At 44.2% G+C, this 24,307-nt stretch overlaps 15 non-coding genes and 15 pseudogenes across 15 annotated transcripts; all 30 read left to right on the forward strand.

Annotated features, from left to right (window-relative positions):
* Nucleotides 1-760: 760 nt before the first annotated feature.
* Nucleotides 761-879, forward strand: LOC140017321 (5S ribosomal RNA). The gene has a single exon (XR_011823631.1). It is a non-coding gene; the product is annotated as a 5S ribosomal RNA (ribosomal RNA).
* Nucleotides 880-1,290: 411 nt separating this feature from the next.
* Nucleotides 1,291-1,408, forward strand: LOC140020772 (5S ribosomal RNA; annotated as a pseudogene).
* Nucleotides 1,409-2,336: 928 nt separating this feature from the next.
* LOC140017322 (5S ribosomal RNA) lies at nt 2,337-2,455 on the forward strand. The gene has a single exon (XR_011823632.1). It is a non-coding gene; the product is annotated as a 5S ribosomal RNA (ribosomal RNA).
* Nucleotides 2,456-2,866: 411 nt separating this feature from the next.
* On the forward strand, nt 2,867-2,984 carry LOC140020589 (5S ribosomal RNA; annotated as a pseudogene).
* A 926-nt stretch (nt 2,985-3,910) lies between these two features.
* Nucleotides 3,911-4,029, forward strand: LOC140017904 (5S ribosomal RNA). The gene has a single exon (XR_011824210.1). It is a non-coding gene; the product is annotated as a 5S ribosomal RNA (ribosomal RNA).
* A 411-nt stretch (nt 4,030-4,440) lies between these two features.
* On the forward strand, nt 4,441-4,558 carry LOC140020230 (5S ribosomal RNA; annotated as a pseudogene).
* Nucleotides 4,559-5,486: 928 nt separating this feature from the next.
* On the forward strand, nt 5,487-5,605 carry LOC140017323 (5S ribosomal RNA). The gene has a single exon (XR_011823633.1). It is a non-coding gene; the product is annotated as a 5S ribosomal RNA (ribosomal RNA).
* Nucleotides 5,606-6,016: 411 nt separating this feature from the next.
* LOC140020590 (5S ribosomal RNA) lies at nt 6,017-6,134 on the forward strand (annotated as a pseudogene).
* Nucleotides 6,135-7,060: 926 nt separating this feature from the next.
* LOC140017905 (5S ribosomal RNA) lies at nt 7,061-7,179 on the forward strand. Its single transcript, XR_011824211.1, has one exon. It is a non-coding gene; the product is annotated as a 5S ribosomal RNA (ribosomal RNA).
* A 411-nt stretch (nt 7,180-7,590) lies between these two features.
* Nucleotides 7,591-7,708, forward strand: LOC140020759 (5S ribosomal RNA; annotated as a pseudogene).
* A 927-nt stretch (nt 7,709-8,635) lies between these two features.
* On the forward strand, nt 8,636-8,754 carry LOC140017644 (5S ribosomal RNA). The gene has a single exon (XR_011823951.1). It is a non-coding gene; the product is annotated as a 5S ribosomal RNA (ribosomal RNA).
* A 411-nt stretch (nt 8,755-9,165) lies between these two features.
* LOC140020591 (5S ribosomal RNA) lies at nt 9,166-9,283 on the forward strand (annotated as a pseudogene).
* Nucleotides 9,284-10,209: 926 nt separating this feature from the next.
* LOC140017657 (5S ribosomal RNA) lies at nt 10,210-10,328 on the forward strand. The gene has a single exon (XR_011823964.1). It is a non-coding gene; the product is annotated as a 5S ribosomal RNA (ribosomal RNA).
* Nucleotides 10,329-10,739: 411 nt separating this feature from the next.
* LOC140019842 (5S ribosomal RNA) lies at nt 10,740-10,857 on the forward strand (annotated as a pseudogene).
* Nucleotides 10,858-11,785: 928 nt separating this feature from the next.
* Nucleotides 11,786-11,904, forward strand: LOC140017324 (5S ribosomal RNA). The gene has a single exon (XR_011823634.1). It is a non-coding gene; the product is annotated as a 5S ribosomal RNA (ribosomal RNA).
* Nucleotides 11,905-12,315: 411 nt separating this feature from the next.
* Nucleotides 12,316-12,433, forward strand: LOC140020592 (5S ribosomal RNA; annotated as a pseudogene).
* Nucleotides 12,434-13,359: 926 nt separating this feature from the next.
* Nucleotides 13,360-13,478, forward strand: LOC140017906 (5S ribosomal RNA). Its single transcript, XR_011824212.1, has one exon. It is a non-coding gene; the product is annotated as a 5S ribosomal RNA (ribosomal RNA).
* A 411-nt stretch (nt 13,479-13,889) lies between these two features.
* LOC140020231 (5S ribosomal RNA) lies at nt 13,890-14,007 on the forward strand (annotated as a pseudogene).
* Nucleotides 14,008-14,935: 928 nt separating this feature from the next.
* Nucleotides 14,936-15,054, forward strand: LOC140017325 (5S ribosomal RNA). The gene has a single exon (XR_011823635.1). It is a non-coding gene; the product is annotated as a 5S ribosomal RNA (ribosomal RNA).
* Nucleotides 15,055-15,465: 411 nt separating this feature from the next.
* Nucleotides 15,466-15,583, forward strand: LOC140020594 (5S ribosomal RNA; annotated as a pseudogene).
* Nucleotides 15,584-16,509: 926 nt separating this feature from the next.
* LOC140017907 (5S ribosomal RNA) lies at nt 16,510-16,628 on the forward strand. Its single transcript, XR_011824213.1, has one exon. It is a non-coding gene; the product is annotated as a 5S ribosomal RNA (ribosomal RNA).
* A 411-nt stretch (nt 16,629-17,039) lies between these two features.
* On the forward strand, nt 17,040-17,157 carry LOC140020760 (5S ribosomal RNA; annotated as a pseudogene).
* Nucleotides 17,158-18,084: 927 nt separating this feature from the next.
* LOC140017645 (5S ribosomal RNA) lies at nt 18,085-18,203 on the forward strand. The gene has a single exon (XR_011823952.1). It is a non-coding gene; the product is annotated as a 5S ribosomal RNA (ribosomal RNA).
* Nucleotides 18,204-18,614: 411 nt separating this feature from the next.
* On the forward strand, nt 18,615-18,732 carry LOC140020595 (5S ribosomal RNA; annotated as a pseudogene).
* Nucleotides 18,733-19,658: 926 nt separating this feature from the next.
* On the forward strand, nt 19,659-19,777 carry LOC140017658 (5S ribosomal RNA). The gene has a single exon (XR_011823965.1). It is a non-coding gene; the product is annotated as a 5S ribosomal RNA (ribosomal RNA).
* Nucleotides 19,778-20,188: 411 nt separating this feature from the next.
* On the forward strand, nt 20,189-20,306 carry LOC140019843 (5S ribosomal RNA; annotated as a pseudogene).
* A 928-nt stretch (nt 20,307-21,234) lies between these two features.
* Nucleotides 21,235-21,353, forward strand: LOC140017326 (5S ribosomal RNA). Its single transcript, XR_011823636.1, has one exon. It is a non-coding gene; the product is annotated as a 5S ribosomal RNA (ribosomal RNA).
* Nucleotides 21,354-21,764: 411 nt separating this feature from the next.
* On the forward strand, nt 21,765-21,882 carry LOC140020596 (5S ribosomal RNA; annotated as a pseudogene).
* Nucleotides 21,883-22,808: 926 nt separating this feature from the next.
* Nucleotides 22,809-22,927, forward strand: LOC140017908 (5S ribosomal RNA). Its single transcript, XR_011824214.1, has one exon. It is a non-coding gene; the product is annotated as a 5S ribosomal RNA (ribosomal RNA).
* A 411-nt stretch (nt 22,928-23,338) lies between these two features.
* LOC140020781 (5S ribosomal RNA) lies at nt 23,339-23,456 on the forward strand (annotated as a pseudogene).
* Nucleotides 23,457-24,307: the final 851 nt, after the last annotated feature.

Here is a 24,307-nt window from a genome sequence, read left to right on the forward strand (position 1 = left end):
TTATAAAAAATATATATTATCAATATAATTTGATTAGGATGATGTATTTGAGTAAAATCAATTTGATTTATTTTCTTATTTGGTTTTTTCTTTGCATTAGCTAGAAATTTGTTCACAAATATATCTTTTTCTCTTTTTTGTTAGAAATTATAAATTTTGGCAAATTTGTTCGGGTAGACCCGACCCGGATCCGAGACTCGCCGGGTCCGGATCCGGAACACCGAATAAAAGACCCGTCGGGTAAACTGGTCGGATCCGGGTCCGGGTCCGGAATAATGAATTCCGGCCCGGACCCCGGCCCGTTGACACCCCTAGGTGACCCCCTGGGAAATCCTCGTGTTGCACCCCTCCCTTTTTTGTTTCGAAATCCAAATTTCCCCTTCGTTCTTTATGCTGTAGTAATTTAGCTCCGTCGGAACGATTGCTTTATATTTTGCTTCTCATCGAAGCATGAAGGCGGATCTGAAGGCGCGAGACAAGTCAGGAACGGTACGGCTGGATCGAAGCCCGGATCGTCGGTCAAAGTTGTCGGCGCAAATGTATAAGCGCAAGCGTGAAGGATCAATTTCAGGATAATTGAGAGTTGCGCGACGAGGGAAAAAAAATGGTGCAAATCAACAAGAAAAAAATGTAAAAGTAAATAAATAAAAGGATGAGGGGAAATTCTTGAATTGACGCTTAAAATGAATTCGGGTCCAGAAAAGCCACACTGCTTCACAGGACGGGGCAGTTTAAAAGAATAAAGCGAAAGGAACATGGCGGGTGCGATCATACCAGCACTAATGCACCGGATCCCATCAGAACTCCGAAGTTAAGCGTGCTTGGGCGAGAGTAGTACTAGGATGGGTGACCCCCTGGGAAGTCCTCGTGTTGCACCCCTCCCTTTTTTGTTTCGAAATCCAAATTTCCCCTTCGTTCTTTATGCTGTAGTAATTTAGCTCCGACGGAACGATTGCTTTATATTTTGCTTCTCATCGAAGCATGAAGGCGGATCTGAAGGCGCGAGACAAGTCAGGAACGGTACGGCTGGATCGAAACCCGGATCGTCGGTCAAAGTTGTCGGCGCAAATGTATAAGCGCAAGCGTGAAGGATCAATTTCAGGATAATTGAGAGTTGTTCGACGAGGGAAAAAAAAGGTGCAAAGCAACAAGAAAAAAATATAAAAGTAAATAAATAAAAGGATGAGAGGAAATTCATGAATTGACGCTTAGAATGAATTCGGGTCCAAAAAAGCCAAACTGCTTCACAGGACGTGGCAGTTTAAAAGAATAAAGCGAAAGGAACATGGCGGGTGCGATCATACCAGCACTAATGCACCGGATCCCATCAGAACTTCGAAGTTAAGCGTGCTTGCGCGACAGTAGTACTAGGATGGGTGACCCTAGGCCGGTCAACGGGTCGGGTTTACACCCGGATCCGGATCGGATCCCTGAAATTTTTGCGGGTATGGGTAGGGATTTAATTCCGTTATCCGGATCCGGATCCGTTTTTTCAAACAAAAAAACGGGTCGGATACGGAATATAGTATTCCGACCCGTATTAGACCCGGATCCGGATATAAATGATTTAATAATTTATAAAAAATATATATTATCAATATAATTTGATTAGGATGATGTATTTGAGTAAAATCAATTTGATTTATTTTCTTATTTGGTTTTTTCTTTGCATTAGCTAGAAATTTGTTTACAAATATATCTTTTTCTCTTTTTTGTTAGAAATTATAAATTTTGGCAAATTTGTTCGGGTAGACCCGACCCGGATCCGAGACTCGCCGGGTCCGGATCCGGAACACCGAATAAAAGACCCGTCGGGTAAACGGGTCGGATCCGTGTCCGGGTCCGGAATAATGAATTCCGGCCCGGACCCCGGCCCGTTGACACCCCTAGGTGACCCCCTGGGAAATCCTCGTGTTGCACCCCTCCCTTTTTTGTTTCGAAATCCAAATTTCCCCTTCGTTCTTTATGCTGTAGTAATTTAGCTCCGTCGGAACGATTGCTTTATTTTTTGCTTCTCATCGAAGCATGAAGGCGGATCTGAAGGCGCGAGACAAGTCAGGAACGGTACGGCTGGATCGAAGCCCGGATCGTCGGTCAAAGTTGTCGGCGCAAATGTATAAGCGCAAGCGTGAAGGATCAATTTCAGGATAATTGAGAGTTGCGCGACGAGGGAAAAAAAAATGGTGCAAATCAACAAGAAAAAAATGTAAAAGTAAATAAATAAAAGGATGAGGGGAAATTCTTGAATTGACGCTTAGAATGAATTCGGGTCCAGAAAAGCCACACTGCTTCACAGGACGGGGCAGTTTAAAAGAATAAAGCGAAAGGAACATGGCGGGTGCGATCATACCAGCACTAATGCACCGGATCCCATCAGAACTCCGAAGTTAAGCGTGCTTGGGCGAGAGTAGTACTAGGATGGGTGACCCCCTGGGAAGTCCTCGTGTTGCACCCCTCCCTTTTTTGTTTCGAAATCCAAATTTCCCCTTCGTTCTTTATGCTGTAGTAATTTAGCTCCGTCGGAACGATTGCTTTATATTTTGCTTCTCATCGAAGCATGAAGGCGGATCTGAAGGCGCGAGACAAGTCAGGAACGGTACGGCTGGATCGAAGCCCGGATCGTCGGTCAAAGTTGTCGGCGCAAATGTATAAGCGCAAGCGTGAAGGATCAATTTCAGGATAATTGAGACTTGTTCGACGAGGGAAAAAAAAGGTGCAAAGCAACAAGAAAAAAATATAAAAGTAAATAAATAAAAGGATGAGAGGAAATTCATGAATTGACTCTTAGAATGAATTCGGGTCCAGAAAAGCCAAACTGCTTCACAGGACGTGACAGTTTAAAAGAATAAAGCGAAAGGAACATGGCGGGTGCGATCATACCAGCACTAATGCACCGGATCCCATCAGAACTTCGAAGTTAAGCGTGCTTGGGCGACAGTAGTACTAGGATGGGTGATCCTAGGCCGGTCAACGGGTCGGGTCTACACCCGGATCCGGATCGGATCCCTGAAATTTTTGCGGGTATGGGTAGGGATTTAATTCCGTTATCCGGATCCGGATCCGTTTTTTCAAACAAAAAAACGGGTCGGATACGGAATATAGTATTCCGACCCGTATTAGACCCGGATCCGGATATAAATGATTTAATAATTTATAAAAAATATATATTATCAATATAATTTGATTAGGATGATGTATTTGAGTAAAATCAATTTGATTTATTTTCTTATTTGGTTTTTTCTTTGCATTAGCTAGAAATTTGTTTACAAATATATCTTATTCTCTTTTTTGTTAGAAATTATAAATTTTGGCAAATTTGATCGGGTAAACCCGACCCGGATCCGAGACTCGCCGGGTCCGGATCCGGAACACCGAATAAAAGACCCGTCGGGTAAACGGGTCGGATCCGGGTCCGGGTCCGGAATAATGAATTCCGGCCCGGACCCGGCCCGTTGACACCCCTAGGTGACCCCCTGGGAAATCCTCGTGTTGCACCCCTCCCTTTTTTGTTTCGAAATCCAAATTTCCCCTTCGTTCTTTATGCTGTAGTAATTTAGCTCCGTCGGAACGATTGCTTTATATTTTGCTTCTCATCGAAGCATGAAGGCGGATCTGAAGGCGCGAGACAAGTCAGGAACGGTACAGCTGGAGCGAAGCCAGGATCGTCGGTCAAAGTTGTCGGCGCAAATGTATAAGCGCAAGCGTGAAGGATCAATTTCAGGATAATTGAGAGTTGCGCGACGAGGGAAAAAAAATGGTGCAAATCAACAAGAAAAAAATGTAAAAGTAAATAAATAAAAGGATGAGGGGAAATTCTTGAATTGACGCTTAAAATGAATTCGGGTCCAGAAAAGCCACACTGCTTCACAGGACGGGGCAGTTTAAAAGAATAAAGCGAAAGGAACATGGCGGGTGCGATCATACCAGCACTAATGCACCGGATCCCATCAGAACTCCGAAGTTAAGCGTGCTTGGGCGAGAGTAGTACTAGGATGGGTGACCCCCTGGGAAGTCCTCTTGTTGCACCCCTCCCTTTTTTGTTTCGAAATCCAAATTTCCCCTTCGTTCTTTATGCTGTAGTAATTTAGCTCCGTCGGAACGATTGCTTTATATTTTGCTTCTCATCGAAGCATGAAGGCGGATCTGAAGGCGCGAGACAAGTCAGGAACGGTACGGCTGGATCGAAGCCCGGATCGTCGGTCAAAGTTGTCGGCGCAAATGTATAAGCGCAAGCGTGAAGGATCAATTTCAGGATAATTGAGACTTGTTCGACGAGGGAAAAAAAAGGTGCAAAGCAACAAGAAAAAAATATAAAAGTAAATAAATAAAAGGATGAGAGGAAATTCATGAATTGACTCTTAGAATGAATTCGGGTCCAGAAAAGCCAAACTGCTTCACAGGACGTGACAGTTTAAAAGAATAAAGCGAAAGGAACATGGCGGGTGCGATCATACCAGCACTAATGCACCGGATCCCATCAGAACTTCGAAGTTAAGCGTGCTTGGGCGACAGTAGTACCAGGATGGGTGACCCTAGGCCGGTCAACGGGTCGGGTCTACACCCGAATCCGGATCGGATCCCTGAAATTTTTGCGGGTATGGGTAGGGATTTAATTCCGTTATCCGGATCCGGATCCGTTTTTTCAAACAAAAAAACGGGTCGGATACGGAATATAGTATTCCGACCCGTATTAGACCCGGATCCGGATATAAATGATTTAATAATTTATAAAAAATATATATTATCAATATAATTTGATTAGGATGATGTATTTGAGTAAAATCAATTTGATTTATTTTCTTATTTGGTTTTTTCTTTGCATTAGCTAGAAATTTGTTTACAAATATATCTTTTTCTCTTTTTTGTTAGAAATTATAAATTTTGGCAAATTTGTTCGGGTAGACCCGACCCGGATCCGAGACTCGCCGGGTCCGGATCCGGAACACCGAATAAAAGACCCGTCGGGTAAACGGGTCGGATCCGTGTCCGGGTCCGGAATAATGAATTCCGGCCCGGACCCCGGCCCGTTGACACCCCTAGGTGACCCCCTGGGAAATCCTCGTGTTGCACCCCTCCCTTTTTTGTTTCGAAATCCAAATTTCCCCTTCGTTCTTTATGCTGTAGTAATTTAGCTCCGTCGGAACGATTGCTTTATTTTTTGCTTCTCATCGAAGCATGAAGGCGGATCTGAAGGCGCGAGACAAGTCAGGAACGGTACGGCTGGATCGAAGCCCGGATCGTCGGTCAAAGTTGTCGGCGCAAATGTATAAGCGCAAGCGTGAAGGATCAATTTCAGGATAATTGAGAGTTGCGCGACGAGGGAAAAAAAAATGGTGCAAATCAACAAGAAAAAAATGTAAAAGTAAATAAATAAAAGGATGAGGGGAAATTCTTGAATTGACGCTTAGAATGAATTCGGGTCCAGAAAAGCCACACTGCTTCACAGGACGGGGCAGTTTAAAAGAATAAAGCGAAAGGAACATGGCGGGTGCGATCATACCAGCACTAATGCACCGGATCCCATCAGAACTCCGAAGTTAAGCGTGCTTGGGCGAGAGTAGTACTAGGATGGGTGACCCCCTGGGAAGTCCTCGTGTTGCACCCCTCCCTTTTTTGTTTCGAAATCCAACTTTCCCCTTCGTTCTTTATGCTGTAGTAATTTAGCTCCGTCGGAACGATTGCTTTATATTTTGCTTCTCATCGAAGCATGAAGGCGGATCTGAAGGCGCGAGACAAGTCAGGAACGGTACGGCTGGATCGAAGCCCGGATCGTCGGTCAAAGTTGTCGGCGCAAATGTATAAGCGCAAGCGTGAAGGATCAATTTCAGAATAATTGAGACTTGTTCGACGAGGGAAAAAAAAGGTGCAAAGCAACAAGAAAAAAATATAAAAGTAAATAAATAAAAGGATGAGAGGAAATTCATGAATTGACTCTTAGAATGAATTCGGGTCCAGAAAAGCCAAACTGCTTCACAGGACGTGACAGTTTAAAAGAATAAAGCGAAAGGAACATGGCGGGTGCGATCATACCAGCACTAATGCACCGGATCCCATCAGAACTTCGAAGTTAAGCGTGCTTGGGCGACAGTAGTACTAGGATGGGTGATCCTAGGCCGGTCAACGGGTCGGGTCTACACCCGGATCCGGATCGGATCCCTGAAATTTTTGCGGGTATGGGTAGGGATTTAATTCCGTTATCCGGATCCGGATCCGTTTTTTCAAACAAAAAAACGGGTCGGATACGGAATATAGTATTCCGACCCGTATTAGACCCGGATCCGGATATAAATGATTTAATAATTTATAAAAAATATATATTATCAATATAATTTGATTAGGATGATGTATTTGAGTAAAATCAATTTGATTTATTTTCTTATTTGGTTTTTTCTTTGCATTAGCTAGAAATTTGTTTACAAATATATCTTATTCTCTTTTTTGTTAGAAATTATAAATTTTGGCAAATTTGATCGGGTAAACCCGACCCGGATCCGAGACTCGCCGGGTCCGGATCCGGAACACCGAATAAAAGACCCGTCGGGTAAACGGGTCGGATCCGGGTCCGGGTCCGGAATAATGAATTCCGGCCCGGACCCGGCCCGTTGACACCCCTAGGTGACCCCCTGGGAAATCCTCGTGTTGCACCCCTCCCTTTTTTGTTTCGAAATCCAAATTTCCCCTTCGTTCTTTATGCTGTAGTAATTTAGCTCCGTCGGAACGATTGCTTTATATTTTGCTTCTCATCGAAGCATGAAGGCGGATCTGAAGGCGCGAGACAAGTCAGGAACGGTACAGCTGGAGCGAAGCCAGGATCGTCGGTCAAAGTTGTCGGCGCAAATGTATAAGCGCAAGCGTGAAGGATCAATTTCAGGATAATTGAGAGTTGCGCGACGAGGGAAAAAAAATGGTGCAAATCAACAAGAAAAAAATGTAAAAGTAAATAAATAAAAGGATGAGGGGAAATTCTTGAATTGACGCTTAAAATGAATTCGGGTCCAGAAAAGCCACACTGCTTCACAGGACGGGGCAGTTTAAAAGAATAAAGCGAAAGGAACATGGCGGGTGCGATCATACCAGCACTAATGCACCGGATCCCATCAGAACTCCGAAGTTAAGCGTGCTTGGGCGAGAGTAGTACTAGGATGGGTGACCCCCTGGGAAGTCCTCTTGTTGCACCCCTCCCTTTTTTGTTTCGAAATCCAAATTTCCCCTTCGTTCTTTATGCTGTAGTAATTTAGCTCCGTCGGAACGATTGCTTTATATTTTGCTTCTCATCGAAGCATGAAGGCGGATCTGAAGGCGCGAGACAAGTCAGGAACGGTACGGCTGGATCGAAGCCCGGATCGTCGGTCAAAGTTGTCGGCGCAAATGTATAAGCGCAAGCGTGAAGGATCAATTTCAGGATAATTGAGAGTTGTTCGACGAGGGAAAAAAAAGGTGCAAAGCAACAAGAAAAAAATATAAAAGTAAATAAATAAAAGGATGAGAGGAAATTCATGAATTGACGCTTAGAATGAATTCGGGTCCAGAAAAGCCAAACTGCTTCACAGGACGTGACAGTTTAAAAGAATAAAGCGAAAGGAACATGGCGGGTGCGATCATACCAGCACTAATGCACCGGATCCCATCAGAACTTCGAAGTTAAGCGTGCTTGCGCGACAGTAGTACTAGGATGGGTGACCCTAGGCCGGTCAACGGGTCGGGTCTACACCCGGATCCGGATCGGATCCCTGAAATTTTTGCGGGTATGGGTAGGGATTTAATTCCGTTATCCGGATCCGGATCCGTTTTTTCAAACAAAAAAACGGGTCGGATACGGAATATAGTATTCCGACCCGTATTAGACCCGGATCCGGATATAAATGATTTAATAATTTATAAAAAATATATATTATCAATATAATTTGATTAGGATGATGTATTTGAGTAAAATCAATTTGATTTATTTTCTTATTTGGTTTTTTCTTTGCATTAGCTAGAAATTTGTTTACAAATATATCTTTTTCTCTTTTTTGTTAGAAATTATAAATTTTGGCAAATTTGTTCGGGTAGACCCGACCCGGATCCGAGACTCGCCGGGTCCGGATCCGGAACACCGAATAAAAGACCCGTCGGGTAAACGGGTCGGATCCGGGTCCGGGTCCGGAATAATGAATTCCGGCCCGGACCCGGCCCGTTGACACCCCTAGGTGACCCCCTGGGAAATCCTCGTGTTGCACCCCTCCCTTTTTTGTTTCGAAATCCAAATTTCCCCTTCGTTCTTTATGCTGTAGTAATTTAGCTCCGTCGGAACGATTGCTTTATATTTTGCTTCTCATCGAAGCATGAAGGCGGATCTGAAGGCGCGAGACAAGTCAGGAACGGTACGGCTGGATCGAAGCCCGGATCGTCGGTCAAAGTTGTCGGCGCAAATGTATAAGCGCAAGCGTGAAGGATCAATTTCAGGATAATTGAGAGTTGCGCGACGAGGGAAAAAAAAATGGTGCAAATCAACAAGAAAAAAATGTAAAAGTAAATAAATAAAAGGATGAGGGGAAATTCTTGAATTGACGCTTAAAATGAATTCGGGTCCAGAAAAGCCACACTGCTTCACAGGACGGGGCAGTTTAAAAGAATAAAGCGAAAGGAACATGGCGGGTGCGATCATACCAGCACTAATGCACCGGATCCCATCAGAACTCTGAAGTTAAGCGTGCTTGGGCGAGAGTAGTACTAGGATGGGTGACCCCCTGGGAAGTCCTCGTGTTGCACCCCTCCCTTTTTTGTTTCGAAATCCAAATTTCCCCTTCGTTCTTTATGCTGTAGTAATTTAGCTCCGTCGGAACGATTGCTTTAAATTTTGCTTCTCATCGAAGCATGAAGGCGGATCTGAAGGCGCGAGACAAGTCAGGAACGGTACGGCTGGATCGAAGCCCGGATCGTCGGTCAAAGTTGTCGGCGCAAATGTATAAGCGCAAGCGTGAAGGATCAATTTCAGGATAATTGAGACTTGTTCGACGAGGGAAAAAAAAGGTGCAAAGCAACAAGAAAAAAATATAAAAGTAAATAAATAAAAGGATGAGAGGAAATTCATGAATTGACGCTTAGAATGAATTCGGGTCCAGAAAAGCCAAACTGCTTCACAGGACGTGACAGTTTAAAAGAATAAAGCGAAAGGAACATGGCGGGTGCGATCATACCAGCACTAATGCACCGGATCCCATCAGAACTTCGAAGTTAAGCGTGCTTGGGCGACAGTAGTACTAGGATGGGTGATCCTAGGCCGGTCAACGGGTCGGGTCTACACCCGGATCCGGATCGGATCCCTGAAATTTTTGCGTGTATGGGTAGGGATTTAATTCCGTTATCCGGATCCGGATCCGTTTTTTCAAACAAAAAAACGGGTCGGATACGGAATATAGTATTCCGACCCGTATTAGACCCGGATCCGGATATAAATGATTTAATAATTTATAAAAAATATATATTATCAATATAATTTGATTAGGATGATGTATTTGAGTAAAATCAATTTGATTTATTTTCTTATTTGGTTTTTTCTTTGCATTAGCTAGAAATTTGTTTACAAATATATCTTTTTCTCTTTTTTGTTAGAAATTATAAATTTTGGCAAATTTGTTCGGGTATACCCGACCCGGATCCGAGACTCGCCGGGTCCGGATCCGGAACACCGAATAAAAGACCCGTCGGGTAAACGGGTCGGATCCGGGTCCGGGTCCGGAATAATGAATTCCGGCCCGGACCCGGCCCGTTGACACCCCTAGGTGACCCCCTGGGAAATCCTCGTGTTGCACCCCTCCCTTTTTTGTTTCGAAATCCAAATTTCCCCTTCGTTCTTTATGCTGTAGTAATTTAGCTCCGTCGGAACGATTGCTTTATATTTTGCTTCTCATCGAAGCATGAAGGCGGATCTGAAGGCGCGAGACAAGTCAGGAACGGTACGGCTGGATCGAAGCCCGGATCGTCGGTCAAAGTTGTCGGCGCAAATGTATAAGCGCAAGCGTGAAGGATCAATTTCAGGATAATTGAGAGTTGCGCGACGAGGGAAAAAAAATGGTGCAAATCAACAAGAAAAAAATGTAAAAGTAAATAAATAAAAGGATGAGGGGAAATTCTTGAATTGACGCTTAGAATGAATTCGGGTCCAGAAAAGCCACACTGCTTCACAGGACGGGGCAGTTTAAAAGAATAAAGCGAAAGGAACATGGCGGGTGCGATCATATCAGCACTAATGCACCGGATCCCATCAGAACTCCGAAGTTAAGCGTGCTTGGGCGAGAGTAGTACTAGGATGGGTGACCCCCTGGGAAGTCCTCGTGTTGCACCCCTCCCTTTTTTGTTTCGAAATCCAAATTTCCCCTTCGTTCTTTATGCTGTAGTAATTTAGCTCCGTCGGAACGATTGCTTTATATTTTGCTTCTCATCGAAGCATGAAGGCGGATCTGAAGGCGCGAGACAAGTCAGGAACGGTACGGCTGGATCGAAGCCCGGATCGTCGGTCAAAGTTGTCGGCGCAAATGTATAAGCGCAAGCGTGAAGGATCAATTTCAGGATAATTGAGAGTTGTTCGACGAGGGAAAAAAAAGGTGCAAAGCAACAAGAAAAAAATATAAAAGTAAATAAATAAAAGGATGAGAGGAAATTCATGAATTGACGCTTAGAATGAATTCGGGTCCAGAAAAGCCAAACTGCTTCACAGGACGTGACAGTTTAAAAGAATAAAGCGAAAGGAACATGGCGGGTGCGATCATACCAGCACTAATGCACCGGATCCCATCAGAACTTCGAAGTTAAGCGTGCTTGGGCGACAGTAGTACTAGGATGGGTGACCCTAGGCCGGTCAACGGGTCGGGTCTACACCCGGATCCGGATCGGATCCCTGAAATTTTTGCGGGTATGGGTAGGGATTTAATTCCGTTATCCGGATCCGGATCCGTTTTTTCAAACAAAAAAACGGGTCGGATACGGAATATAGTATTCCGACCCGTATTAGACCCGGATCCGGATATAAATGATTTAATAATTTATAAAAAATATATATTATCAATATAATTTGATTAGGATGATGTATTTGAGTAAAATCAATTTGATTTATTTTCTTATTTGGTTTTTTCTTTGCATTAGCTAGAAATTTGTTTACAAATATATCTTTTTCTCTTTTTTGTTAGAAATTATAAATTTTGGCAAATTTGTTCGGGTAGACCCGACCCGGATCCGAGACTCGCCGGGTCCGGATCCGGAACACCGAATAAAAGACCCGTCGGGTAAACGGGTCGGATCCGGGTCCGGGTCCGGAATAATGAATTCCGGCCCGGACCCCGGCCCGTTGACACCCCTAGGTGACCCCCTGGGAAATCCTCGTGTTGCACCCCTCCCTTTTTTGTTTCGAAATCCAAATTTCCCCTTCGTTCTTTATGCTGTAGTAATTTAGCTCCGTCGGAACGATTGCTTTATTTTTTGCTTCTCATCGAAGCATGAAGGCGGATCTGAAGGCGCGAGACAAGTCAGGAACGGTACGGCTGGATCGAAGCCCGGATCGTCGGTCAAAGTTGTCGGCGCAAATGTATAAGCGCAAGCGTGAAGGATCAATTTCAGGATAATTGAGAGTTGCGCGACGAGGGAAAAAAAAATGGTGCAAATCAACAAGAAAAAAATGTAAAAGTAAATAAATAAAAGGATGAGGGGAAATTCTTGAATTGACGCTTAGAATGAATTCGGGTCCAGAAAAGCCACACTGCTTCACAGGACGGGGCAGTTTAAAAGAATAAAGCGAAAGGAACATGGCGGGTGCGATCATACCAGCACTAATGCACCGGATCCCATCAGAACTCCGAAGTTAAGCGTGCTTGGGCGAGAGTAGTACTAGGATGGGTGACCCCCTGGGAAGTCCTCGTGTTGCACCCCTCCCTTTTTTGTTTCGAAATCCAAATTTCCCCTTCGTTCTTTATGCTGTAGTAATTTAGCTCCGTCGGAACGATTGCTTTATATTTTGCTTCTCATCGAAGCATGAAGGCGGATCTGAAGGCGCGAGACAAGTCAGGAACGGTACGGCTGGATCGAAGCCCGGATCGTCGGTCAAAGTTGTCGGCGCAAATGTATAAGCGCAAGCGTGAAGGATCAATTTCAGGATAATTGAGACTTGTTCGACGAGGGAAAAAAAAGGTGCAAAGCAACAAGAAAAAAATATAAAAGTAAATAAATAAAAGGATGAGAGGAAATTCATGAATTGACGCTTAGAATGAATTCGGGTCCAGAAAAGCCAAACTGCTTCACAGGACGTGACAGTTTAAAAGAATAAAGCGAAAGGAACATGGCGGGTGCGATCATACCAGCACTAATGCACCGGATCCCATCAGAACTTCGAAGTTAAGCGTGCTTGGGCGACAGTAGTACTAGGATGGGTGATCCTAGGCCGGTCAACGGGTCGGGTCTACACCCGGATCCGGATCGGATCCCTGAAATTTTTGCGGGTATGGGTAGGGATTTAATTCCGTTATCCGGATCCGGATCCGTTTTTTCAAACAAAAAAACGGGTCGGATACGGAATATAGTATTCCGACCCGTATTAGACCCGGATCCGGATATAAATGATTTAATAATTTATAAAAAATATATATTATCAATATAATTTGATTAGGATGATGTATTTGAGTAAAATCAATTTGATTTATTTTCTTATTTGGTTTTTTCTTTGCATTAGCTAGAAATTTGTTTACAAATATATCTTATTCTCTTTTTTGTTAGAAATTATAAATTTTGGCAAATTTGATCGGGTAAACCCGACCCGGATCCGAGACTCGCCGGGTCCGGATCCGGAACACCGAATAAAAGACCCGTCGGGTAAACGGGTCGGATCCGGGTCCGGGTCCGGAATAATGAATTCCGGCCCGGACCCGGCCCGTTGACACCCCTAGGTGACCCCCTGGGAAATCCTCGTGTTGCACCCCTCCCTTTTTTGTTTCGAAATCCAAATTTCCCCTTCGTTCTTTATGCTGTAGTAATTTAGCTCCGTCGGAACGATTGCTTTATATTTTGCTTCTCATCGAAGCATGAAGGCGGATCTGAAGGCGCGAGACAAGTCAGGAACGGTACAGCTGGAGCGAAGCCAGGATCGTCGGTCAAAGTTGTCGGCGCAAATGTATAAGCGCAAGCGTGAAGGATCAATTTCAGGATAATTGAGAGTTGCGCGACGAGGGAAAAAAAATGGTGCAAATCAACAAGAAAAAAATGTAAAAGTAAATAAATAAAAGGATGAGGGGAAATTCTTGAATTGACGCTTAAAATGAATTCGGGTCCAGAAAAGCCACACTGCTTCACAGGACGGGGCAGTTTAAAAGAATAAAGCGAAAGGAACATGGCGGGTGCGATCATACCAGCACTAATGCACCGGATCCCATCAGAACTCCGAAGTTAAGCGTGCTTGGGCGAGAGTAGTACTAGGATGGGTGACCCCCTGGGAAGTCCTCTTGTTGCACCCCTCCCTTTTTTGTTTCGAAATCCAAATTTCCCCTTCGTTCTTTATGCTGTAGTAATTTAGCTCCGTCGGAACGATTGCTTTATATTTTGCTTCTCATCGAAGCATGAAGGCGGATCTGAAGGCGCGAGACAAGTCAGGAACGGTACGGCTGGATCGAAGCCCGGATCGTCGGTCAAAGTTGTCGGCGCAAATGTATAAGCGCAAGCGTGAAGGATCAATTTCAGGATAATTGAGACTTGTTCGACGAGGGAAAAAAAAGGTGCAAAGCAACAAGAAAAAAATATAAAAGTAAATAAATAAAAGGATGAGAGGAAATTCATGAATTGACTCTTAGAATGAATTCGGGTCCAGAAAAGCCAAACTGCTTCACAGGACGTGACAGTTTAAAAGAATAAAGCGAAAGGAACATGGCGGGTGCGATCATACCAGCACTAATGCACCGGATCCCATCAGAACTTCGAAGTTAAGCGTGCTTGGGCGACAGTAGTACCAGGATGGGTGACCCTAGGCCGGTCAACGGGTCGGGTCTACACCCGAATCCGGATCGGATCCCTGAAATTTTTGCGGGTATGGGTAGGGATTTAATTCCGTTATCCGGATCCGGATCCGTTTTTTCAAACAAAAAAACGGGTCGGATACGGAATATAGTATTCCGACCCGTATTAGACCCGGATCCGGATATAAATGATTTAATAATTTATAAAAAATATATATTATCAATATAATTTGATTAGGATGATGTATTTGAGTAAAATCAATTTGATTTATTTTCTTATTTGGTTTTTTCTTTGCATTAGCTAGAAATTTGTTTACAAATATATCTTTTTCTCTTTTTTGTTAGAAATTATAAATTTTGGCAAATTTGTTCGGGTAGACCCGACCCGGATCCGAGACTCGCCGGGTCCGGATCCGGAACACCGAATAAAAGACCCGTCGGGTAAACGGGTCGGATCCGTGTCCGGGTCCGGAATAATGAATTCCGGCCCGGACCCCGGCCCGTTGACACCCCTAGGTGACCCCCTGGGAAATCCTCGTGTTGCACCCCTCCCTTTTTTGTTTCGAAATCCAAATTTCCCCTTCGTTCTTTATGCTGTAGTAATTTAGCTCCGTCGGAACGATTGCTTTATTTTTTGCTTCTCATCGAAGCATGAAGGCGGATCTGAAGGCGCGAGACAAGTCAGGAACGGTACGGCTGGATCGAAGCCCGGATCGTCGGTCAAAGTTGTCGGCGCAAATGTATAAGCGCAAGCGTGAAGGATCAATTTCAGGATAATTGAGAGTTGCGCGACGAGGGAAAAAAAAATGGTGCAAATCAACAAGAAAAAAATGTAAAAGTAAATAAATAAAAGGATGAGGGGAAATTCTTGAATTGACGCTTAGAATGAATTCGGGTCCAGAAAAGCCACACTGCTTCACAGGACGGGGCAGTTTAAAAGAATAAAGCGAAAGGAACATGGCGGGTGCGATCATACCAGCACTAATGCACCGGATCCCATCAGAACTCCGAAGTTAAGCGTGCTTGGGCGAGAGTAGTACTAGGATGGGTGACCCCCTGGGAAGTCCTCGTGTTGCACCCCTCCCTTTTTTGTTTCGAAATCCAACTTTCCCCTTCGTTCTTTATGCTGTAGTAATTTAGCTCCGTCGGAACGATTGCTTTATATTTTGCTTCTCATCGAAGCATGAAGGCGGATCTGAAGGCGCGAGACAAGTCAGGAACGGTACGGCTGGATCGAAGCCCGGATCGTCGGTCAAAGTTGTCGGCGCAAATGTATAAGCGCAAGCGTGAAGGATCAATTTCAGAATAATTGAGACTTGTTCGACGAGGGAAAAAAAAGGTGCAAAGCAACAAGAAAAAAATATAAAAGTAAATAAATAAAAGGATGAGAGGAAATTCATGAATTGACTCTTAGAATGAATTCGGGTCCAGAAAAGCCAAACTGCTTCACAGGACGTGACAGTTTAAAAGAATAAAGCGAAAGGAACATGGCGGGTGCGATCATACCAGCACTAATGCACCGGATCCCATCAGAACTTCGAAGTTAAGCGTGCTTGGGCGACAGTAGTACTAGGATGGGTGATCCTAGGCCGGTCAACGGGTCGGGTCTACACCCGGATCCGGATCGGATCCCTGAAATTTTTGCGGGTATGGGTAGGGATTTAATTCCGTTATCCGGATCCGGATCCGTTTTTTCAAACAAAAAAACGGGTCGGATACGGAATATAGTATTCCGACCCGTATTAGACCCGGATCCGGATATAAATGATTTAATAATTTATAAAAAATATATATTATCAATATAATTTGATTAGGATGATGTATTTGAGTAAAATCAATTTGATTTATTTTCTTATTTGGTTTTTTCTTTGCATTAGCTAGAAATTTGTTTACAAATATATCTTATTCTCTTTTTTGTTAGAAATTATAAATTTTGGCAAATTTGATCGGGTAAACCCGACCCGGATCCGAGACTCGCCGGGTCCGGATCCGGAACACCGAATAAAAGACCCGTCGGGTAAACGGGTCGGATCCGGGTCCGGGTCCGGAATAATGAATTCCGGCCCGGACCCGGCCCGTTGACACCCCTAGGTGACCCCCTGGGAAATCCTCGTGTTGCACCCCTCCCTTTTTTGTTTCGAAATCCAAATTTCCCCTTCGTTCTTTATGCTGTAGTAATTTAGCTCCGTCGGAACGATTGCTTTATATTTTGCTTCTCATCGAAGCATGAAGGCGGATCTGAAGGCGCGAGACAAGTCAGGAACGGTACAGCTGGAGCGAAGCCAGGATCGTCGGTCAAAGTTGTCGGCGCAAATGTATAAGCGCAAGCGTGAAGGATCAATTTCAGGATAATTGAGAGTTGCGCGACGAGGGAAAAAAAATGGTGCAAATCAACAAGAAAAAAATGTAAAAGTAAATAAATAAAAGGATGAGGGGAAATTCTTGAATTGACGCTTAAAATGAATTCGGGTCCAGAAAAGCCACACTGCTTCACAGGACGGGGCAGTTTAAAAGAATAAAGCGAAAGGAACATGGCGGGTGCGATCATACCAGCACTAATGCACCGGATCCCATCAGAACTCCGAAGTTAAGCGTGCTTGGGCGAGAGTAGTACTAGGATGGGTGACCCCCTGGGAAGTCCTCTTGTTGCACCCCTCCCTTTTTTGTTTCGAAATCCAAATTTCCCCTTCGTTCTTTATGCTGTAGTAATTTAGCTCCGTCGGAACGATTGCTTTATATTTTGCTTCTCATCGAAGCATGAAGGCGGATCTGAAGGCGCGAGACAAGTCAGGAACGGTACGGCTGGATCGAAGCCCGGATCGTCGGTCAAAGTTGTCGGCGCAAATGTATAAGCGCAAGCGTGAAGGATCAATTTCAGGATAATTGAGAGTTGTTCGACGAGGGAAAAAAAAGGTGCAAAGCAACAAGAAAAAAATATAAAAGTAAATAAATAAAAGGATGAGAGGAAATTCATGAATTGACGCTTAGAATGAATTCGGGTCCAGAAAAGCCAAACTGCTTCACAGGACGTGACAGTTTAAAAGAATAAAGCGAAAGGAACATGGCGGGTGCGATCATACCAGCACTAATGCACCGGATCCCATCAGAACTTCGAAGTTAAGCGTGCTTGCGCGACAGTAGTACTAGGATGGGTGACCCTAGGCCGGTCAACGGGTCGGGTCTACACCCGGATCCGGATCGGATCCCTGAAATTTTTGCGGGTATGGGTAGGGATTTAATTCCGTTATCCGGATCCGGATCCGTTTTTTCAAACAAAAAAACGGGTCGGATACGGAATATAGTATTCCGACCCGTATTAGACCCGGATCCGGATATAAATGATTTAATAATTTATAAAAAATATATATTATCAATATAATTTGATTAGGATGATGTATTTGAGTAAAATCAATTTGATTTATTTTCTTATTTGGTTTTTTCTTTGCATTAGCTAGAAATTTGTTTACAAATATATCTTTTTCTCTTTTTTGTTAGAAATTATAAATTTTGGCAAATTTGTTCGGGTAGACCCGACCCGGATCCGAGACTCGCCGGGTCCGGATCCGGAACACCGAATAAAAGACCCGTCGGGTAAACGGGTCGGATCCGGGTCCGGGTCCGGAATAATGAATTCCGGCCCGGACCCGGCCCGTTGACACCCCTAGGTGACCCCCTGGGAAATCCTCGTGTTGCACCCCTCCCTTTTTTGTTTCGAAATCCAAATTTCCCCTTCGTTCTTTATGCTGTAGTAATTTAGCTCCGTCGGAACGATTGCTTTATATTTTGCTTCTCATCGAAGCATGAAGGCGGATCTGAAGGCGCGAGACAAGTCAGGAACGGTACGGCTGGATCGAAGCCCGGATCGTCGGTCAAAGTTGTCGGCGCAAATGTATAAGCGCAAGCGTGAAGGATCAATTTCAGGATAATTGAGAGTTGCGCGACGAGGGAAAAAAAAATGGTGCAAATCAACAAGAAAAAAATGTAAAAGTAAATAAATAAAAGGATGAGGGGAAATTCTTGAATTGACGCTTAAAATGAATTCGGGTCCAGAAAAGCCACACTGCTTCACAGGACGGGGCAGTTTAAAAGAATAAAGCGAAAGGAACATGGCGGGTGCGATCATACCAGCACTAATGCACCGGATCCCATCAGAACTCTGAAGTTAAGCGTGCTTGGGCGAGAGTAGTACTAGGATGGGTGACCCCCTGGGAAGTCCTCGTGTTGCACCCCTCCCTTTTTTGTTTCGAAATCCAAATTTCCCCTTCGTTCTTTATGCTGTAGTAATTTAGCTCCGTCGGAACGATTGCTTTAAATTTTGCTTCTCATCGAAGCATGAAGGCGGATCTGAAGGCGCGAGACAAGTCAGGAACGGTACGGCTGGATCGAAGCCCGGATCGTCGGTCAAAGTTGTCGGCGCAAATGTATAAGCGCAAGCGTGAAGGATCAATTTCAGGATAATTGAGACTTGTTCGACGAGGGAAAAAAAAGGTGCAAAGCAACAAGAAAAAAATATAAAAGTAAATAAATAAAAGGATGAGAGGAAATTCATGAATTGACGCTTAGAATGAATTCGGGTCCAGAAAAGCCAAACTGCTTCACAGGACGTGACAGTTTAAAAGAATAAAGCGAAAGGAACATGGCGGGTGCGATCATACCAGCACTAATGCACCGGATCCCATCAGAACTTCGAAGTTAAGCGTGCTTGGGCGACAGTAGTACTAGGATGGGTGATCCTAGGCCGGTCAACGGGTCGGGTCTACACCCGGATCCGGATCGGATCCCTGAAATTTTTGCGTGTATGGGTAGGGATTTAATTCCGTTATCCGGATCCGGATCCGTTTTTTCAAACAAAAAAACGGGTCGGATACGGAATATAGTATTCCGACCCGTATTAGACCCGGATCCGGATATAAATGATTTAATAATTTATAAAAAATATATATTATCAATATAATTTGATTAGGATGATGTATTTGAGTAAAATCAATTTGATTTATTTTCTTATTTGGTTTTTTCTTTGCATTAGCTAGAAATTTGTTTACAAATATATCTTTTTCTCTTTTTTGTTAGAAATTATAAATTTTGGCAAATTTGTTCGGGTATACCCGACCCGGATCCGAGACTCGCCGGGTCCGGATCCGGAACACCGAATAAAAGACCCGTCGGGTAAACGGGTCGGATCCGGGTCCGGGTCCGGAATAATGAATTCCGGCCCGGACCCGGCCCGTTGACACCCCTAGGTGACCCCCTGGGAAATCCTCGTGTTGCACCCCTCCCTTTTTTGTTTCGAAATCCAAATTTCCCCTTCGTTCTTTATGCTGTAGTAATTTAGCTCCGTCGGAACGATTGCTTTATATTTTGCTTCTCATCGAAGCATGAAGGCGGATCTGAAGGCGCGAGACAAGTCAGGAACGGTACGGCTGGATCGAAGCCCGGATCGTCGGTCAAAGTTGTCGGCGCAAATGTATAAGCGCAAGCGTGAAGGATCAATTTCAGGATAATTGAGAGTTGCGCGACGAGGGAAAAAAAATGGTGCAAATCAACAAGAAAAAAATGTAAAAGTAAATAAATAAAAGGATGAGGGGAAATTCTTGAATTGACGCTTAGAATGAATTCGGGTCCAGAAAAGCCACACTGCTTCACAGGACGGGGCAGTTTAAAAGAATAAAGCGAAAGGAACATGGCGGGTGCGATCATATCAGCACTAATGCACCGGATCCCATCAGAACTCCGAAGTTAAGCGTGCTTGGGCGAGAGTAGTACTAGGATGGGTGACCCCCTGGGAAGTCCTCGTGTTGCACCCCTCCCTTTTTTGTTTCGAAATCCAAATTTCCCCTTCGTTCTTTATGCTGTAGTAATTTAGCTCCGTCGGAACGATTGCTTTATATTTTGCTTCTCATCGAAGCATGAAGGCGGATCTGAAGGCGCGAGACAAGTCAGGAACGGTACGGCTGGATCGAAGCCCGGATCGTCGGTCAAAGTTGTCGGCGCAAATGTATAAGCGCAAGCGTGAAGGATCAATTTCAGGATAATTGAGAGTTGTTCGACGAGGGAAAAAAAAGGTGCAAAGCAACAAGAAAAAAATATAAAAGTAAATAAATAAAAGGATGAGAGGAAATTCATGAATTGACGCTTAGAATGAATTCGGGTCCAGAAAAGCCAAACTGCTTCACAGGACGTGACAGTTTAAAAGAATAAAGCGAAAGGAACATGGCGGGTGCGATCATACCAGCACTAATGCACCGGATCCCATCAGAACTTCGAAGTTAAGCGTGCTTGGGCGACAGTAGTACTAGGATGGGTGACCCTAGGCCGGTCAACGGGTCGGGTCTACACCCGGATCCGGATCGGATCCCTGAAATTTTTGCGGGTATGGGTAGGGATTTAATTCCGTTATCCGGATCCGGATCCGTTTTTTCAAACAAAAAAACGGGTCGGATACGGAATATAGTATTCCGACCCGTATTAGACCCGGATCCGGATATAAATGATTTAATAATTTATAAAAAATATATATTATCAATATAATTTGATTAGGATGATGTATTTGAGTAAAATCAATTTGATTTATTTTCTTATTTGGTTTTTTCTTTGCATTAGCTAGAAATTTGTTTACAAATATATCTTTTTCTCTTTTTTGTTAGAAATTATAAATTTTGGCAAATTTGTTCGGGTAGACCCGACCCGGATCCGAGACTCGCCGGGTCCGGATCCGGAACACCGAATAAAAGACCCGTCGGGTAAACGGGTCGGATCCGGGTCCGGGTCCGGAATAATGAATTCCGGCCCGGACCCCGGCCCGTTGACACCCCTAGGTGACCCCCTGGGAAATCCTCGTGTTGCACCCCTCCCTTTTTTGTTTCGAAATCCAAATTTCCCCTTCGTTCTTTATGCTGTAGTAATTTAGCTCCGTCGGAACGATTGCTTTATTTTTTGCTTCTCATCGAAGCATGAAGGCGGATCTGAAGGCGCGAGACAAGTCAGGAACGGTACGGCTGGATCGAAGCCCGGATCGTCGGTCAAAGTTGTCGGCGCAAATGTATAAGCGCAAGCGTGAAGGATCAATTTCAGGATAATTGAGAGTTGCGCGACGAGGGAAAAAAAAATGGTGCAAATCAACAAGAAAAAAATGTAAAAGTAAATAAATAAAAGGATGAGGGGAAATTCTTGAATTGACGCTTAGAATGAATTCGGGTCCAGAAAAGCCACACTGCTTCACAGGACGGGGCAGTTTAAAAGAATAAAGCGAAAGGAACATGGCGGGTGCGATCATACCAGCACTAATGCACCGGATCCCATCAGAACTCCGAAGTTAAGCGTGCTTGGGCGAGAGTAGTACTAGGATGGGTGACCCCCTGGGAAGTCCTCGTGTTGCACCCCTCCTTTTTTTGTTTCGAAATCCAAATTTCCCCTTCGTTCTTTATGCTGTAGTAATTTAGCTCCGTCGGAACGATTGCTTTATATTTTGCTTCTCATCGAAGCATGAAGGCGGATCTGAAGGCGCGAGACAAGTCAGGAACGGTACGGCTGGATCGAAGCCCGGATCGTCGGTCAAAGTTGTCGGCGCAAATGTATAAGCGCAAGCGTGAAGGATCAATTTCAGGATAATTGAGACTTGTTCGACGAGGGAAAAAAAAGGTGCAAAGCAACAAGAAAAAAATATAAAAGTAAATAAATAAAAGGATGAGAGGAAATTCATGAATTGACTCTTAGAATGAATTCGGGTCCAGAAAAGCCAAACTGCTTCACAGGACGTGACAGTTTAAAAGAATAAAGCGAAAGGAACATGGCGGGTGCGATCATACCAGCACTAATGCACCGGATCCCATCAGAACTTCGAAGTTAAGCGTGCTTGGGCGACAGTAGTACTAGGATGGGTGATCCTAGGCCGGTCAACGGGTCGGGTCTACACCCGGATCCGGATCGGATCCCTGAAATTTTTGCGGGTATGGGTAGGGATTTAATTCCGTTATCCGGATCCGGATCCGTTTTTTCAAACAAAAAAACGGGTCGGATACGGAATATAGTATTCCGACCCGTATTAGACCCGGATCCGGATATAAATGATTTAATAATTTATAAAAAATATATATTATCAATATAATTTGATTAGGATGATGTATTTGAGTAAAATCAATTTGATTTATTTTCTTATTTGGTTTTTTCTTTGCATTAGCTAGAAATTTGTTTACAAATATATCTTATTCTCTTTTTTGTTAGAAATTATAAATTTTGGCAAATTTGATCGGGTAGACCCGACCCGGATCCGAGACTCGCCGGGTCCGGATCCGGAACACCGAATAAAAGACCCGTCGGGTAAACGGGTCGGATCCGGGTCCGGGTCCTGAATAATGAATTCCGGCCCGGACCCGGCCCGTTGACACCCCTAGGTGACCCCCTGGGAAATCCTCGTGTTGCACCCCTCCCTTTTTTGTTTCGAAATCCAAATTTCCCCTTCGTTCTTTATGCTGTAGTAATTTAGCTCCGTCGGAACGATTGCTTTATATTTTGCTTCTCATCGAAGCATGAAGGCGGATCTGAAGGCGCGAGACAAGTCAGGAACGGTACGGCTGGAGCGAAGCCAGGATCGTCGGTCAAAGTTGTCGGCGCAAATGTATAAGCGCAAGCGTGAAGGATCAATTTCAGGATAATTGAGAGTTGCGCGACGAGGGAAAAAAAATGGTGCAAATCAACAAGAAAAAAATGTAAAAGTAAATAAATAAAAGGATGAGGGGAAATTCTTGAATTGACGCTTAAAATGAATTCGGGTCCAGAAAAGCCACACTGCTTCACAGGACGGGGCAGTTTAAAAGAATAAAGCGAAAGGAACATGGCGGGTGCGATCATACCAGCACTAATGCACCGGATCCCATCAGAACTCCGAAGTTAAGCGTGCTTGGGCGAGAGTAGTACTAGGATGGGTGACCCCCTGGGAAGTCCTCTTGTTGCACCCCTCCCTTTTTTGTTTCGAAATCCAAATTTCCCCTTCGTTCTTTATGCTGTAGTAATTTAGCTCCGTCGGAACGATTGCTTTATATTTTGCTTCTCATCGAAGCATGAAGGCGGATCTGAAGGCGCGAGACAAGTCAGGAACGGTACGGCTGGATCGAATCCCGGATCGTCGGTCAAAGTTGTCGGCGCAAATGTATAAGCGCAAGCGTGAAGGATCAATTTCAGGATAATTGAGAGTTGTTCGACGAGGGAAAAAAAAGGTGCAAAGCAACAAGAAAAAAATATAAAAGTAAATAAATAAAAGGATGAGAGGAAATTCATGAATTGACGCTTAGAATGAATTCGGGTCCAGAAAAGCCAAACTGCTTCACAGGACGTGACAGTTTAAAAGAATAAAGCGAAAGGAACATGGCGGGTGCGATCATACCAGCACTAATGCACCGGATCCCATCAGAACTTCGAAGTTAAGCGTGCTTGCGCGACAGTAGTACCAGGATGGGTGACCCTAGGCCGGTCAACGGGTCGGGTCTACACCCGGATCCGGATCGGATCCCTGAAATTTTTGCGGGTATGGGTAGGGATTTAATTCCGTTATCCGGATCCGGATCCGTTTTTTCAAACAAAAAAACGGGTCGGATACGGAATATAGTATTCCGACCCGTATTAGACCCGGATCCGGATATAAATGATTTAATAATTTATAAAAAATATATATTATCAATATAATTTGATTAGGATGATGTATTTGAGTAAAATCAATTTGATTTATTTTCTTATTTGGTTTTTTCTTTGCATTAGCTAGAAATTTGTTTACAAATATATCTTTTTCTCTTTTTTGTTAGAAATTATAAATTTTGGCAAATTTGTTCGGGTAGACCCGACCCGGATCCGAGACTCGCCGGGTCCGGATCCGGAACACCGAATAAAAGACCCGTCGGGTAAACGGGTCGGATCCGGGTCCGGGTCCGGAATAATGAATTCCGGCCCGGACCCGGCCCGTTGACACCCCTAGGTGACCCCCTGGGAAATCCTCGTGTTGCACCCCTCCCTTTTTTGTTTCGAAATCCAAATTTCCCCTTCGTTCTTTATGCTGTAGTAATTTAGCTCCGTCGGAACGATTGCTTTATATTTTGCTTCTCATCGAAGCATGAAGGCGGATCTGAAGGCGCGAGACAAGTCAGGAACGGTACGGCTGGATCGAAGCCCGGATCGTCGGTCAAAGTTGTCGGCGCAAATGTATAAGCGCAAGCGTGAAGGATCAATTTCAGGATAATTGAGAGTTGCGCGACGAGGGAAAAAAAAATGGTGCAAATCAACAAGAAAAAAATGTAAAAGTAAATAAATAAAAGGATGAGGGGAAATTCTTGAATTGACGCTTAAAA

The sequence above is a fragment of the Coffea arabica genome, chromosome 11c (genome assembly GCF_036785885.1).
Source record: "Coffea arabica cultivar ET-39 chromosome 11c, Coffea Arabica ET-39 HiFi, whole genome shotgun sequence".
In the NCBI taxonomy this organism is placed as follows: Eukaryota; Viridiplantae; Streptophyta; class Magnoliopsida; order Gentianales; family Rubiaceae; genus Coffea; species Coffea arabica.